The following is a 17500-nucleotide window of genomic DNA, read 5'->3' as shown; positions in this document are numbered from 1 at the left end:
TGTTGAGCTTACAGTATGGTGATCTATACTAAGTATTTACTTAGTATAGATCCCTCTTGACAGTGCATCACCATGCTACATTTATAGGAGAAAAGTAACTCATCCAAAGCTCTAATCCTGCCCTAATAATTCACACCCTGTCTATGAATTAATCCATATTAATATGATAATGTTCTGTCTATAGCTTTGTCTCTCACACAATCAAATTGTAGGTGCAGAATACCTTCTTGTAGTGGTGAAAAACAGGCATGAGGCTGCACTGTATTAACTAGAAGTGATACAGCACAAATGAGGATACATCATTTTAGTTGTGGGGCTCCAAGGATGTCAGTTACCAGTTAGTCGGTCGTTCCAACACTTTGTTCCTAAACAGTAAACATGATCTCTGAATTTAACTGCTGGCTGGTTTGTCATAGGATTTACAGTGCACAACTGCACATGCATTCCTGCTCCCGTTCACTTACACAGTGTAACTCAAAATCCAACATGTGTGTCATGAAAAAACAAGTGCATTCGTGCTCCCCAGAGGATGACATCTAAACATGAAGTAACCTCACCTCTAGTGGGAGTGTGCGTGCAAAGTTTCACACCAATCGGTCCAACGGTGCCGGAGATTAGCTGTTCACACACACACACACACACACACACACACACACACACACACACAGACACAGACACAGACACACACACACACACACACACACACACACACACACACACACACACACACACACACACACACACACACACACACACACACACACACACGCCTCCATACATAACAATGGATGTTATCTATGCTCGCTTCACTAAAAAAGTCCTTCCAGTCAGCTAACTTTATTCAAATATGATAATAAAGCAGTGATCGTGGTGTACGTGTCTTATAATGATAGGGAAGAGAGAGAAAGAGAGAGAGAGGGAGAGAGAGAGAATGTATCTGTCTTGAGAGATCAGGGTTCACATGGTAAGATACTGGGGAAACGATATAGTGTAGCTGGAGTTTAAAATAAATTAATGTAAATGCGCACGCACGCACGCACGCACGCACGCACGCACGCACGCACGCACGCACGCACGCACGCACACACACACACACACACACACACACACACACACACGGTCAAGCGGACGGAGGGACGGTTGAACAGCCGGAGGGACATACAGTACATGGGCAATAGCAATAGCATATACTCTAAGGCCTTTGGCTGTCTGGCCGTAGAGCCAGTTACATCAAGACACATCAGGACTCGGGACAGAGTTCCTTTGTATTTTGTTCCATGTGCATGAAGCTGATACTCTACCACTATCATATTTGATAATACTTTATTTCAAAGAAGTTCATTCACTCAGGACAGCTAGAAGCCACAATTCAAATGTCTTACATAACAATGTACTGTATGTTATCTATGTTCGCTTCACTTAAAATGTCCTTCCAGTCAGTTAACTTTATTCAAATATGATAAAGAATTGATTGTGTTGTACGTGTCTTTGAGTGTTAGCTCTGGATAAGAATGTCACGCACGCACGCACGCACGCACGCACGCACGCACGCACACACGCACACACGCACACACGCACACACGCACACACACATACACACATACACACACACACACACACGCACACACGCACACACGCACACACACATACACACACACACACACACACACACACACACACACACACACACACACACACACACACACACACACACACACACACACAGCTGTACTGCAAGTTCAACTGAATTTATTTTGTGGGATATAAGGAAGTGATTGCAAAACAAGCTCAGTTACAGACCTGTAGGGGTCCATTTGGTTCCATTTGTACGCTCTCAGTTACATACCACGCGCACGCGCACGCGCACGCACACACACACACACACACACACACACACACACACACACACACACACACACACACACACACACACACACTCTCTTGCAATGTGAAACAGGTGCTGTATTGCTCTGCATGATGTCATAAGCAAATGATCTCTGTAGACTATCTGTGTTTATTGTGAGCTTATTTCCTATCAGCGACCTAGTACAATATTTCTCATATGAATTATCCTATCAATTACATGTGTATCCTTAGCAAATATAAGTCCTTCATACAACACACTGATTTATTATAATTAAAGTTGATATCCTGTCTAAAGGGCCAGTCCCACTGAGCACTATAGCTATAAAGATATAATAACTACATGTATGTATGTATGTATGTATGTATGTATGTATGTATGTATGTATGTACACCATTGTATTTTTCTTTAGTTGGTGTGAACACTACTTTAGTTGGTGTGAACCCAGGGCTAGTGCCACTTTTGAGTGGCACTAGCCCTCCAATGCATGGCTTTTGAAGATTACGTCATATGGCAGCCAAGTCTATGAACTTTAATGTTTGTTTAGGGCACTAAATGTCGATGTAAGACTTCACGTGGCCAATATAAATACAGTGTGATTTTTATAGTTATAGTGCTCAGTGTGAAATGAATGGCCCTTTACACAGAGAATTGCTCTCACCCACAGAGGGGTGCAGCAGTATTTGCAGGTAGCTCTGGACAGGTGTGTTATGTAAATGTCTACAATTTGAATGTAACTGATGAGGAGACTGAGAGGAGGAGGGAGTAAAGGTAAAGGAGAGGAGATAGAGACAGAGAAGAGAGCAGGGCAGGTAAAAGACGAGTGGAGGAGAGCAGAGTGGAAGCTGAGAATCTCATTGCACAACTGTAGTTGTGATATTCATGATGATAATGACATTTCTTTGCACCATGAACAAGCAGTTCAATCGAATTGGTTTGACATAAGACATTTTCAATAATTCACCTGAAATGTAGGTGTTTGTACTGTGGGATTAAGCTGAAGAACCTGGAGCTGTAAACATGAAAGTAACCTGCAAACACTGTACAGAAAACGAAAGGGCTTGACACCGGTGTGTAAGTGTAACTATTTCAATTCAATTCAATTCTGTTATTGATTGACAGTGGAACAAAAGAGAATTTATATCTGTTGAGCTTACAGTATGGTGATCTATACTAAGTATTTACTTAGTATAGATCCCTCTTCTTTTTTTTTTTAAGATATTTTTTTGCGGCTTATGCCTTTTATTGGTTTTTTTGAAGGGACAGACAGTAGGCTGACAGGAAACGGGAGAGAGATGGGGGAAGACATGCAGTAAAGGCCGTGTCGGGCTCGGGAGTCGAACCCGCGGCACACTGCGACTGGATTACCAGTCGGGTGCCCAGACGGTTACGCCACCGCCTGGGCCAGTATAGATCCCTCTTGACAGTGCATCACCATGCTACATTTATAGGAGAAAAGTAACTCATCCAAAGCTCTAATCCTGCCCTAATAATTCACACCCTGTCTATGAATTAATCCATATTAATATGATAATGTTCTGTCTATAGCTTTGTCTCTCACACAATCAAATTGTAGGTGCAGAATACCTCCTTGTAGTGGTGAAAAACAGGCATATTAACTAGAAGTGATACAGCACAAATGAGGATACATCGTTTTAGTTGTGGGGCTCTAAGGATGTCAGTTACCAGTTAGTCGGTCGTTCCAACACTTTGTTCCTAAACATGATCTCTGAATTTAACTGCTGGCTGGTTTGTCATAGGATTTACAGTGCACATGCATTCCTGCTCCCGTTCACTTACACAGTGTAACTCAAAATCCAACATGTGTGTCATGAAAAGACAAGTGCATTCGTGCTCCCAGGGGATAACATCTAAACATGAAGTAACCTCACCTCTAGTGGGAGTGTGCGTGCAAAGTTTCACACCAATCGGTCCAACGGTGCCGGAGATTAGCTGTTCACACACACACACACACAGACACAGACACAGACACAGACACACACACACACACACACACACACACACACACACACACACACACACACACACACACACACACAAGCCTCCATACATAACAATGGATGTTATCTATGCTCGCTTCACTAAAAAAGTCCTTCCAGTCAGCTAACTTGATAATAAAGCAGTGATCGTGGTGTACGTGTCTTATAATGATAGGGAAGAGAGAGAGAGAGAGAGAGAGAGAGAATGTATCTGTCTTGAGAGATCAGGGTTCACATGGTAAGATACTGGGGAAACGATATAGTATAGCTGGAGTTTAAAATAAATTCATGAAAACGCGCATGCATGCATGCACGCACGCACGCACGCACGCACGCACGCACGCACGCACGCACCTGATCCATACATACATACATACATACATACATGTGTGTGTGTGTGTGTGTGTGTGTGTGTGTGTGTGTGTGTGTGTCTGTGTCTGTGTGTGTGTGTGTGTGTGTGTGTGTGTGTGTGTGTGTGTGTGTGTGTGTGTGTGTGTGTGTGTGTGTGTGTGTGTGTGTGTGTGAACAGCTAATCTCCGGCACCGTTGGACCGATTGGTGTGAAACTTTGCACGCACACTCCCACTAGAGGTGAGGTCACTTCATGTTTAGATGTTATCCTCTGGGGAGCACGAATGCACTTGTTTTTTTATACTTTTTCATTTAATACAGTGTCGTACAAAAATTGTTAAAATATATATTTTCCACACAACTACGTATACGTAGCTCAGGCTTAGGCCCGACATCCGAAGAATGTTAGCTGGTCTCCCAACTGCTGCATGCCACGACAGACAGGTCTGTATTCATCACGTTGGCATTCTTCTGGTGATGGCCAATACTCTATCCATGTCCTTTAGTTTTATGTCTAAGGACATAAGAAGAACAATTACTCTACAATACCCTATCCATGTCCTCTCACCTAGCACATACTGACGCCTAAGGACATAAGAAGAACAATTACTCTACAATACTCTATCCATGTCCTCTCACCTAGCACATACTGATGTCTTAGGACATAAGAAGAACAATTACTCTACAATACTCTATCCATGTCCTCTCACCTAGCACATACTGACGCCTAAGGACATAAGAAGAACAATTACTCTACAATACTCTATCCATGTCCTCTCACCTAGCACATACTGACGCCTAAGGACATAAGAAGAACAATTAGTGCTTATTCCACCAGTTAGTCTCGTTCTGGGCCGCCCGCTGGACTATAGCGGTCCAGGAACAGCCACATACCACATATAGACTAATGCGGCATGACAGTGTGCCACGGGTTCGAATCTCGATACCGATGAGTTGTTTCCTTCTATTTCCTTCCTTCACTGAGTAAACATCAATAAAGGCAGAAAAGCCCTAAAATATCTTTCATCCAAATCCAAATCAGAAGTCATATTAAGCTTATGCTAATCGTCTCCGCCAGGCCGAAGGCCTGTCCTTTTGTCTGTCCATCCGTGTGTGTGTCATTCTGTCTGTCATTCTGTCTGTGTACAGCTAATCTCCGTTACCGTTGGCTTGATCGCTGCGAAACTGTGCACACACACTCCCTGGATGCCAGAGCAGAACCTCCGCCCCACATCTTTCACATCGCCTCTTATAGCGCCACCAGGAGGCCACCTGACCTGGCAGAGACCTGTGCTCCGAGGAGAACTTTTTGGAGTTGAATATTTCTTTCAGAAGTTTAAGAACAAAACTAAATGGTAATAATTATTCATTAGGTGCGCAAAATTAACAGCATGTAATCTAGCCCCTAGGATGACCCGAGGCCCACCACTTAAAAACCACATGCTACGGTGCCCAAATCTGAATTTAGGTGCTCAAATTAACTCAAACTGAAGCAATTCAGTAAAGGTCAACACTTCCTCCTGGGGTCATTTTAGGGGCTGGGACCTCCAGTAAAAGGCCTAAATACTCTCCAAGAGTTGGGGAACAACATATCAAGATAGTGGAGTGGTAGGCCCTTGGATTGACCCAGGACTCACTGAAAAATAGCAGATATACAAGCTCGTAGCGTGGCACTCGGTGCCGCACTACGAGCTTGTAGATCTGGCCAAAGTTGAAGGGCTTCAACCTTGTGTACTGGGTAGCTGAAGTTGAAGCTCTGCCCTTCAACTGGGCCTGTGGTCATCTTAGTGGCTAGGAGGTCCAGTGAAAGGCCTACATACTCTCCCAAGATGGAGGAACAACATTTTACAATCTGGGAACCCTAGGCCTTTGTATGGCTACAGTGTGACTGGTTTAATCCTACCCTAAATCTAGGCCTAAGACGTGACACCTCAAAGTGGGGTACATTGCATCCACTGGTCAATCCAAGGGCCTACCACTCCACTCTCTTGATATGTTCTTTCACAACTCTTGGAGAGTATGTAGGCCTTTCCCTGGACCTTCTAGCGGCTAGAAGGTCCAGGGAAAGTCCTACATTGTAGGACTAGTAGCATGCCAAAGTTTGTGCTATTGCCATTGAGAATGCATTGGGCGTTTAAGTTAAATAACTCAGAAACTACAAATCATTTCAAAGTAAAAAGTTCCAGCATTTGTCTTCACAGTAAGCTGAATTATAAAATGTGTGAATAGAGTTTCTAGGTGAAAGTAATTTTTTGACGTGCCATAGAGCTGCCATTGAGCCCCATTATAAATTTCTCACATTTGAAAGCACTATATTTCTAAAACTATGAAACATTTCAAAGATTTCTTTTCAGGCAAACATGTCCACCGTAAGATGAACCTAAATAGGTTTGAATGGGGTTTCTAGGTGTAAGTATGTAGGACTAGTAGCATGCCAAAGTTTGTGCTATTGCCATTGAGAATGCATTGGGCGTTTAAGTTAAATACGGGGAGGACATATTATGAAAGCAAACTGCCTGTCATAATTTCTCCCTATTCCAAAGCCCCCCCAGGTACATTATATATTTAAACTATTTTCAGCAATGGTACACTTATTTTTTCAGTGGGTAGATCTTGTTGAGCTGGTCATTTTGAAAGTAGATATCACGTCATAAATGTGTGGGCACCCATGTTCTAGCCCCTAGGATGACCCGAGGCCCACCACTTAAAAACCACATGCTACAGTGCCCAAATCTGAATTTTGGTGCTCAAATGAACCCAAACTGAAGCAATTCAGTAAAGGTCAACACTTCCTCCTGGGGTCATTTTAGGGACTGGGACCTCCAGTAAAAGGCCTAAATACTATCCAAGAGTTGGGGAACAACATATCAAATCTAGGCCTAAGACGTGACACCTCAAAGTGGGGTACATTGCATCCACTGGTCAATCCAAGGGCCTACCACTCCACTCTCTTGATATGTTCTTTCCCAACTCTTGGAGAGTATGAAGGCCTTTCCCTGGACCTTCTAGCGGCTAGAAGGTCCAGGGAAAGTCCTACATTGTAGGACTAGTAGCATGCCAAAGTTTGTGCTATTGCCATTGAGAATGCATTGGGCGTTTAAGTTAAATAACTCAGAAACTACAAATCATTTCAAAGTAAAAAGTTCCAGCATTTGTCTTCACAGTAAGCTGAATTATAAAATGTGTGAATGGAGTTTCTAGGTGAAAGTGTTTTTTTACGTGCCATTGAGCCCCATTATAAATGTATCAAATTTGAAAGCACTATATTTCTAAAACTATGAAACATTTCAAAGATTCCATTTCAGGCAAACATGTCCACCGTAAGATGAACCTAAATAGGTTTGAATGGGGTTAATATAGGTGTAAGTGCCCAGGCGGTGGCGTAACCGTCTGGGCACCCGACTGGTAATCCAGTCGCAGTGTGCCGCGGGTTCGACTCCCGAGCCCGACACGGCCTTTACTGCATGTCTTCCCCCATCTCTCTCCCGTTTCCTGTCAGCCTACTGTCTGTCCCTTCAAAAACCAATAAAAGGCGTAAGCCGCAAAAAAAAGAAAAAGAAAAAAAAAATATATAGGTGTAAGTATGTAGGACTAGTAGCATGCCAAAGTTTGTGCTATTGCCATTGAGAATGCATTGGGCGTTTAAGTTAAATACGGGGAGGAAATATGACAGCAAACTGCCTGTCATATTTTCTCCCTATTCCAAAGCCCCCCCAGGTACATTATATATTTAAACTATTTTCAGCAATGGTACACTTATTTTTTAAGTGGGTAGATCTTGTTGAGCTGGTCATTTTGAAAGTAGATCTCACGTCATAAATGTGTGGGCACCCCTGTTCTAGCCCCTAGGATGACCCGAGGCCCACACTTAAAAACCACATGCTACGGTGCCCAAATATGAATTTAGGTGCTCAAATGAACTCAAACTGAAGCAATTCAGTAAAGGTCAACACTTCCTCCTGGGGTAATTTTAGGGGCTGGGACCTCCAGTAAAAGGCCTAAATACTCTCCAAGAGTTGGGGAACAACATATCAAGAGAGTGGAGTGGTAGGCCCTTGGATTGACCCAGGACCAGTGATTAAATGTACCCCACTGAAAAATAGCAGATCTACAAGCTCGTAGCGTGGCACTCGGTGCCGCACTACGAGCTTGTAGATCTGCCCAAAGTTGAAGGGCTTCAACCTTGGGTACTGGGTAGCTGAAGTTGAAGCTCTGCCCTTCAACTTTGGGCACTTTTACATGTAGGCTGACCCAAAGTTGAAACAGTTGCAAGGGGTACATCTTTGGGCATGGGGTCCTCATCGTTGGATATGTTGTTCCCACAACCACGAAGAGTATTTTACCCTTTACTGGAGGTCCTAGGCCCTAAAATGACCCCATGAGGAAGCGTTGACCTTTACTGAATTGCTTCAGTTTCAGTTCATTTGACCACCTAACTTCAGATTTGGGCATAATTACACCATTGTTTCAGTTCCAGTTCATTTGACAACCTTCTTTCAACTTTGGGCACTTTTACATGTAGGCTGACCCAAAGTTGAAACAGTTGCCAGGGGGACATCTTTGGGCCTGGGGTCCTCATCATTGGATATGTTGTTCCCACAACCGAGAAGAGTATTTTACCCTTTACTGGAGGTCCTAGGCCCTAAAATGACCCCATGAGGAAGCGTTGACCTTTACTGAATTGCTTCAGTTTCAGGTAATTTGACCACCTACTGTAACTTCAGATTTGGGCACCCTAACATGTGGTCTTTAAGTGGTGGGCCTGTGGTCATCTTAGTGGCTAGGAGGTCCAGTGAAAGGCCTACATACTCTCCCAAGATGGAGGAACAACATTTTACAATCTGGGAACCCTAGGCCTTTGTATGGCTACAGTGCGACTGGTTCAATCCTACCCTAAATCTAGGCCTAAGACGTGACACCTCAAAGTGGGGTACATTGCATCCACTGGTCAATCCAAGGGCCTACCACTCCACTCTCTTGATATGTTCTTTCCCAACTCTTGGAGAGTATGTAGGCCTTTCCCTGGTCCAGGGAAAGTCCTACATTGTAGGACTAGTAGCATGCCAAAGTTTGTGCTATTGCCATTGAGAATGCATTGGGCGTTTAAGTTAAATAACTCAGAAACTACAAATCATTTCAAAGTAAAAAGTTCCAGCATGTGTCTCCACAGTAAGCTGAATTATAAAATGTGTGAATAGAGTTTCTAGGTGAAAGTAATTTTTTGACGTGCCATAGAGCTGCCATTGAGCCCCATTATAAACTTCTCAAATTTGAAAGCACTATATTTCTAAAACTATGAAACATTTCAAAGATTTCTTTTCAGGCAAACATGTCCACCGTAAGATGAACCTAAATAGGTTTGAATGGGGTTTCTAGGTGTAAGTATGTAGGACTAGTAGCATGCCAAAGTTTGTGCTATTGCCATTGAGAATGCATTGGGCGTTTAAGTTAAATACGGGGAGGAAATATGACAGAAAACTGCCTGTCATATTTTCTCCCTATTCCAAAGCCCCCCCAGGTACATTATATATTTAAACTATTTTCAGCAATGGTACACTTATTTTTTCAGTGGGTAGATCTTGTTGAGCTGGTCATTTTGAAAGTAGATCTCACGTCATAAATGTGTGGGCACCCCTGTTCTAGCCCCTAGGATGACCCGAGGCCCACCACTTAAAAACCACATGCTACGGTGCCCAAATCTGAATTTAGGTGCTCAAATGAACTCAAACTGAAGCAATTCAGTAAAGGCCAACACTTCCTCCTGGGTCATTTTAGGGGCTGGGACCTCCAGTAAAAGGCCTAAATACTCTCCAAGAGTTGGGGAACAACATATCAAGAGAGTGGAGTGGTAGGCCCTTGGATTGACCCAGGACCAGTGATTAAATGTACCCCACTGAAAAATAGCAGATCTACAAGCTCGTAGCGTGGCACTCGGTGCCGCACTACGAGCTTGTAGATCTGCCCAAAGTTGAAGGGCTTCAACCTTGGGTACTGGGTAGCTGAAGTTGAAGCTCTGCCCTTCAACTTTGGGCACTTTTACATGTAGGCTGACCCAAAGTTGAAACAGTTGCAAGGGGGACATCTTTGGGCATGGGGTCCTCATCGTTGGATATGTTGTTCCCACAACCAAGAAGAGTATTTTACCCTTTACTGGAGGTCCTAGGCCCTAAAATGGGGACCTCATCAGACGCAGAGACGCAGAGGCCAAACAACAACAAGCGTTCTACTTCAACAGGAGACATGGAGTAAGGGACTTGCCACAACTACAACCGGGAGACAATGTCCTGCTGAGGTTGGACAAGGAAAAGACATGGAAAGGGCTGGCATCGGTCGTCCGTGAGAGCTGTACACAGCGCTCATATCAGGTGAATACACCAGGGGGCGGAGAGTTGCGAAGGAACAGACGGCATCTGCAACGCGTGCCGCAAGCTACGACAGGGAATACAGAAACTGTTACTACAACAGGGAATACAGAAACTGTTGGACTGTCACAGACTGTAGGATCGGACGGGGCTGACACGCAGGGCTCTCCTCAGGGACAAAGTGAAAACAATGGACCTGACAGAAACGCACCAGAAGGTCAGGTGGTGACACGGTCGGGTAGAGTGTGCAGACCCGTCTTGAGGATGGATTTGTAAGCCAAATATTACATAAAAAAAGAAAAGAAAAAAGGGACATATGTGAAAGGCATTGTAATACACTTTGCATGTTGGATACTGGACAGTTCATTGTTTTGCAGGTTATACGCTTTGCAGGTTGGATACTGGACAGTTCATTGTTTTGCAGGTTGACGAAGGAAAGATGAATGTCGTATTTTGCATTTGAATATTGGTACTGGAAAGTGCGTTGTTTATTGATTTGTTTCCCCACACACAAAGGGAAAAAAAAGAAAGGGAAGAGAAGTGGGGGATATGGTGATTTGGTGATTTGTGATTGATTTGTGATTGATGCTCAGTGACTGATTGTAAACTTGTTATTGAGAGGGATGATAACTTGAAGGGGAGATGTCAAGGTATGTTGAAGGACAGACCTTGCAACCAATAGGAATGCTCTGACGTCATTGACTAGAGCCAGTGTTGTATGAAGTCAAGTGTGGTTGAGCGGACACACATGTTATAGCCTAAGCTGTTCTATCTGGCAGCGGTGACCGAACGGATAGCGGCGCGGTCTTGATACCGGAAGGTTCCTAGTTCGAATCAGCCGTCCGACACGTTAAAATTACCACCGCTGAAGTGCCCTTGAACAAGGCATTGAACCACTACGATGAAATGTGTTCTATGAGCAGGGCCTGGCTGGAAACAAGTTCTTGAGCTTAGCCCAGATACCCTGGGTAAATATAGATTTCATTTCATTTCATCGATCCTGTCTGTTGTTCATATAATAAACCGGGACTCCTGTGGGGTTACTGACGCAAAGCCAACGCATTCGTATACTTGACAGCGTCCCTGATGGATTCATCTAGTTTGGTCTCAGAAAAACACAAAATGTTTGCCTTGCCGGTAAGGAATAATTCTCTCATTTCGGCCAGTTTGGAATAAAGGCTGTTTGTATTGAGATGAAAAAGGTGAATACCATTGTTGTTGAGGATTGAGTTGTTGATGTCAGCAGTTGAGAAGAGTTGATCAGGTCCATTGTCTTTTTTAGTAGCCATGGGTTGAATAGGGGGAAGGGAAGGGGAGCGGGCGTCCTCGGTGGGGGGGGAAGATTCACGTTCAGCTCCGTTCCTTTGTTTGTTTGCCTTGGAGGATCTGCGTTGGGTCCCCAAGTCGGCTCCGTGCCCGTACCTTGAGTTGGCTGTGTGGCCGTGACCGTCTCTTGTGTTGTCCTTGCGTTGGGTCCCCAAGTCGGCTCCGTGCCCGTACCTTGAGTTGGCTGTGTGGCCGTGACCGTCTCTTGTGTTGTCCTTGCGTTGGGTCCCCAAGTCGGCTCCGTGCCCGTACCTTGCGTTGGCTGTGTGGCCACGACCGTCTCTTGTGTTGTCCTTGCGTCCGTGTTCATCTGGCTGCAAATTAGTTTCTTCGCCTGAAGTCTAGTGAATACAGCACCAGGATTAGGTTGGATGTCTCCTGCCATTAACAAGAATATACAACAGAACAGTCGTCTGTCGATCTTGCCAAGCAGGGGTTTGTTTCTTTTGGCCGGATTGCAGGTTAACAGCGCGTGGATTCCAGCCGCGCCGTGCCCGAGGTGTTTACCTGTTCCCTGTACTTCAAGTTCATGCCACATCATGTTTACAGTTTACTAGATGTTTACATGAGTAAAAGAGTGGTTTACATGTGTGAAAGGGTAATATTTACCTTCACACATTGCAGGTACATATATCCTGATAAAAGGAAAATGTAAAACAAAAAAAACTACCAAATAAATTATAATACATAAGATAGAGTAGCCTCCCTCAGTCTCTCAACAATAGCAGCACTTAACAGCAGACCATATTAAATATTAAATGTGTTGATAATAGAATATACTCAGTCATATATATTACATACTGTATACATGAGGTTCATGTTCATATATACATGAAGTGATAGTGCCAGGTGTGAAACCATAACCAAGGAGTTTTGTTACCAAGCATCAAACATCAGAATCTCACGTCATCAGAAAAAAATGTTGTCCTCAGCATACAATACAATGGTGGTGCATTGCGTTCTCACAATGCTTTGATGGCAAAGGGACAACGTAACATTTTACTTGCAATGTTGTGCATGTTTTATAGCAAGGACACACATTCACAGTGAGCACATAAAACCATGTTTATTTTCAAGTCAAGCATAAAGGCCATTTCAGTATTGTATGGGTTCTTGGACTGTAATGTCGTACATTAAACATGGTTCAGACAGATAGACCATTGAATTTGCCTTCTTTAGTCTTTGAACATAATAGGTGCACCACACTTACGATGTACACATTATGAATTCTTCCCTTGCGTCACAATATTGCACTTGCGCACATCTACAATACATGTGCATTCAAGTCACACTCATAAGCATACATTTACATAGTCATCTACACAACTACTCCAATGCTTGGCAGTTAGGTAGTGCCATTTCGACGGTTACACTTTTCGGACTGGCGGGTGTTCAAAATGGGGGAAGGGGGACTTCAGAGAGGGGGTGCGTCGGAATGCCAATATCTGTTTACCAGTGCAATTTCCTCTATACACACACTGTCACACACACACACACCAAACGTTTAACTGTATCTTCATTGTTATCTGTATGTCACGTGGATCGTTTTTATTCAAGGTACAGTACACTTTAACACGTTATCCTCTTCCTCTTCCAAACAGCTTATTCGCAGTAAATCAGCAAAGATCACTTGTGCACTGGCCAGGCCATTAGTGGTTCTCAAAGAGGGGTCTGGGGAGTCTGCCAGTTAAATCAGTTAATAATAATGGCATAAAAATCAGTTTAAGTAGCCAGTTTAACCACTTTAACCCTAATTTGTACTTTGGATAATTCGAAAAAAGGCGATCAACAACCTCGCCTCATTGTGAACTTGTAGATCCACTATTTTCAAATCTTGACAAATTGTGAGAACTTTTGAATCATGTTTAACAACACATCTTGTTTTCACATGGGGGTCCGTGGCCAATGGCCAAAATACCTATGAATTTGTAGTCCCATTATGTGTCCTCTCCCTACGCTCATTCTGTAGCCCCGAGATGAGCGTAGTGCTGACTCTGAGGGAACATACTGGGGCTAATGAATTTGGTGAGTCCTTGACGTGAAAATTATACTTCAAATAAGGACTTGTGATGGAAACATGTCATTCCAGGTGATGTCCATTCTCAGAATAGCATGGGCTATTTGTCATGTCCTGTCCCAGGTTCTCCTGCGCTGAAGGACCTGATGAAGTTGTATATGCGTGTTGTGTAAGGAACAAAGCCTTCCTTGTAGGTGACGATAGTCTTTGAGTGTGCAGTCTCATATACAAACACGTTTGGATCATTCACAGGTTCCTCCTCCTCTTCTTTCTTTTCTAAAGTGGAGGAGTAACAAGAATAATGATTCAGTGACAGTAACAGTTACAAGCAAGCAGTAGTGGAAGTATTTTGACCGTTGTGGTAAACATTTAACCATTGGATTAACTTTATTTTACTGTATTATAGGCCTGGTGTTGCTAATTGTACTCGTGTAAAATACGAGTTTTCTTGAAAAAAAATAATACTTGTGGAGTATGCATGGGTATTGCTACATTTAAGTCAAAATCTGAATACCTCTTCCACCAACGGTTGCAAGGATCTACTCCACGTTTCGGGACAATATAATAATAATGCATGAACAAAGTAACGAGGACAAAAATAAATTACCTGGGATTGGGATTGCATCAAATTGACCTGTGTATTTCATATATGCCAAACCGCCTAACGTAGTCCATACACCCATAGCGTACAGGATGGACACTCTGGAATTCCATTTCACATAATCTCGGATCGTCATGGTGGTGGTGATGATATAGTTAAATTACTTGTTATAAACGGAATTTATCGACCACAGAAAAGTATATTCAAGGACGCTGCCATGACAGCTCGAACCGGAAGTGTTTGTTCTTCTTCTTCCTTTGTTACGATCGTCAGCGAGGCGTGATTATGAATCCACTGGCCAATCACAGCAGGGCTTTCCTAGAACTGAGGTGGGATAAATCATAGATATATATACGCGTCAGCGAGGTTGCGTATATGGGTGCATACCATAGAGTATATAAAAGGATAGGTGCATACCGCCACCTACTGCACCAGAGTATGTCCTTCAACATAAAGGAATACCTCAGCCCCATGCAGCCAATATAAATATTAGCCTAAGATCCTCTCGTAGACGTATTTATCGATTCTGACATCATAGAGAGAGTCAGAGAGATGATGTCAGAATCGATACGTCTACGAGAGTCTAAATCTTAGGCTATATAAATATCACGTTTAATCTAATTAAGTAATTATCCTAGTAGGAACACTGTGCACTATTTTATTTAATATTATTAACTTGTGAACTCAATACCGGATACAGATACTGTAAAATATGAATGTAAATGATAGGAGAGAAGGGGGGAGAGAGAATATAGGCCTATCCACAGTCACAGACACAGTCACAGACACACACCCCAGTATTGATAATATTCATCTCAACTGTATAAAGATAAATCATACTTTGATTGTCTTTTTTTTTTCTTCTTCTTTTTTTTAAGTTTTTGTATTATTATTGTTTTTTAGAGCCAGAGAGTGCATTTTTTTTGGAGGGGAACATCTTTTTCAAAGTACATGACAATTCCAACATCGTTTACTACAGTCATGCTACTTGTATTGAAAAACGCCACAGAAAAACGATTTACACAATGCTTTAATTGGCATCTCCAAATCAGAATCCTAAACATGGTCCAAAGCTTTAAAATGAGGCAATGACTGTATGCATTTCAAAACAGAGGAGACAAAAAGCACTTTAAGTTCAAGAAGGACCAGACAAGGACCATGTTTTGTACATATAGCATACAATTTATCAAAATGTTTTATTATATAAATATTGAAAGTTTCATGGAGACCTTTATCCAACAGTCCAAAGTAAATAGAATTACTACAAAAGTAGCTGGTAAAATGGTTAAAATATATCTGCTATTTTCCACACAACTACGTATACGTAGCTCAGGCTTAGGCCCGACATCCAAAGAATGTTAGCTGGTCTCCCAACTGCTGCATGCCACGACAGACAGGTCTGTATTCATCACGTTGGCATTCTTCTGGTGATGGCCAATACTCTATCCATGTCCTCTCACCTAGCACATACTGATGCTGATGCCTAAGGACATAAGAAGAACAATTACTCTACAATACTCTATCCATGTCCTCTCACCTAGCACATACTGATGCTGATGCCTAAGGACATAAGAAGAACAATTAGTGCTTATTCCACCAGTTAGTCTCGTTCTGGGCCGCCCGCTGGATTATAGCGGTCCAGGCACAGCCACATACCACATATATCTATAAATGCGGCAAGTCTCTGTGTGTACGTACCGGTACGTACATACGTATGTACGTACGTACGCCTGTAATCCATGTAACTCGAGAACCGTTCGCCCCACCGTCTTCAAATTCAACACACGCGTTCCACACCACCACAGGGAGTGCTGTGCTCGGTGTCGAGTCGGTCGGATACAGATACACCATTGTCCAGAACCAACACAAAAGCCTCTGCTTGGGCTCTGCACCTGATCACCCCGATATCTCCATATGGAGCTGGCCTGTTCTAGTGACGTCACAATCACTCATTTTATTTGGGCATGCCTGACACAGAACTGCATATAGGAATAATGGGACACAGAGAGACGGATACAGATATCTCCATATATGGGCATAAAAGGGACACAGACAGATGGGTGGAAGGGGTACTCTGACACGGGTATTGCGTAGCCGGGTGGGGCATGGATCTCCAACTTCCATCGTTACTGTCTTGGTGCTCTACAGCCGGACACCGGTCTAGTATCAATAAAGGCAGAAAAGCCCTAAAATATCTAAAAAAACATTTTTGATCCAAATCAGAAGTCATATTATGCTAATTCTCTCCTCCAGGCCAAAGGCTTTGCGAGACTATATCAACAGTATCTCAAATAAAGATTGTCTTCCAAAGTTTGAAGGGGTGCTCTGTTTTGAACAAAATGCCTCAAATCATGAACACAGTGTGCAATTTCCATGACATTTTGCATGCACTTTTCCAGTAAGCCGGGGAAGAAAAGGCATTTGAAAATGTTCAAATCAGCCTCATGGTGGCGCTATAACAGGCCAATTTGTAAATTGTCGTGGACTCTACACATTTCCTATATAATCGCCTCCTTGACTGGCAGAGAAAAACTGTGTGTTGTATAAAATAGGCATTATGCCGGTTAGTTGAATTAGACTTTTTGAAAGGAGGAGAAAGAGTATTGTGGAATAAAAGGCTATCTTGAATGAATTGATGTGACTGTGTCTTAAACAGACCCAGTGACCATAGGCTATGATTTTCAAGCAGCTGGCAATGTGGTAATTCAGCACCATGGAGAGAGGCATAAAAAGCATATTCAACAGGTCTCCACCTCAGGAGGTCAGGTGGTGGCCTCCTGGTGGCGCTATAATAGGTTAATGTGAAAAGGGTGGCATTTCGCCTTGAATGGCAATTGAATGATTTGAGGCATTTTGTTCCAAAAATGTGTTTTGCAAAAATCCACCTGTTGGTGGCGCTATAACAGGCCAATGTGAAAATATATTCCTCAGCCTAGTAGGAAAGTACATGAAAGATTTCATGTAAATTGCACACTGCGTT

General features: G+C 43.1%; 1 long non-coding RNA gene across 1 annotated transcript in view; it reads right to left on the bottom strand.

The window, feature by feature from the left end:
* LOC306922429 overlaps positions 1–14751 on the bottom strand; it is a 154345-nt gene extending 139594 nt beyond the window's left edge. The window contains exon 1 of the long non-coding RNA XR_013789923.1: positions 14685–14751. This is a non-coding gene — a long non-coding RNA (uncharacterized lncRNA). The remainder of the gene's footprint in view (positions 1–14684) is intronic.
* Positions 14752–17500: the final 2749 nt, after the last annotated feature.

The sequence above is a fragment of the Electrona antarctica genome (assembly GCF_951216825.1).
Source record: "Electrona antarctica genome assembly, chromosome: 4".
In the NCBI taxonomy this organism is placed as follows: domain Eukaryota; kingdom Metazoa; phylum Chordata; class Actinopteri; order Myctophiformes; family Myctophidae; genus Electrona; species Electrona antarctica.
The sequence above is the reverse complement of the archived record's forward strand: the minus strand, read 5'-3'. Positions and strand labels throughout refer to the sequence as shown.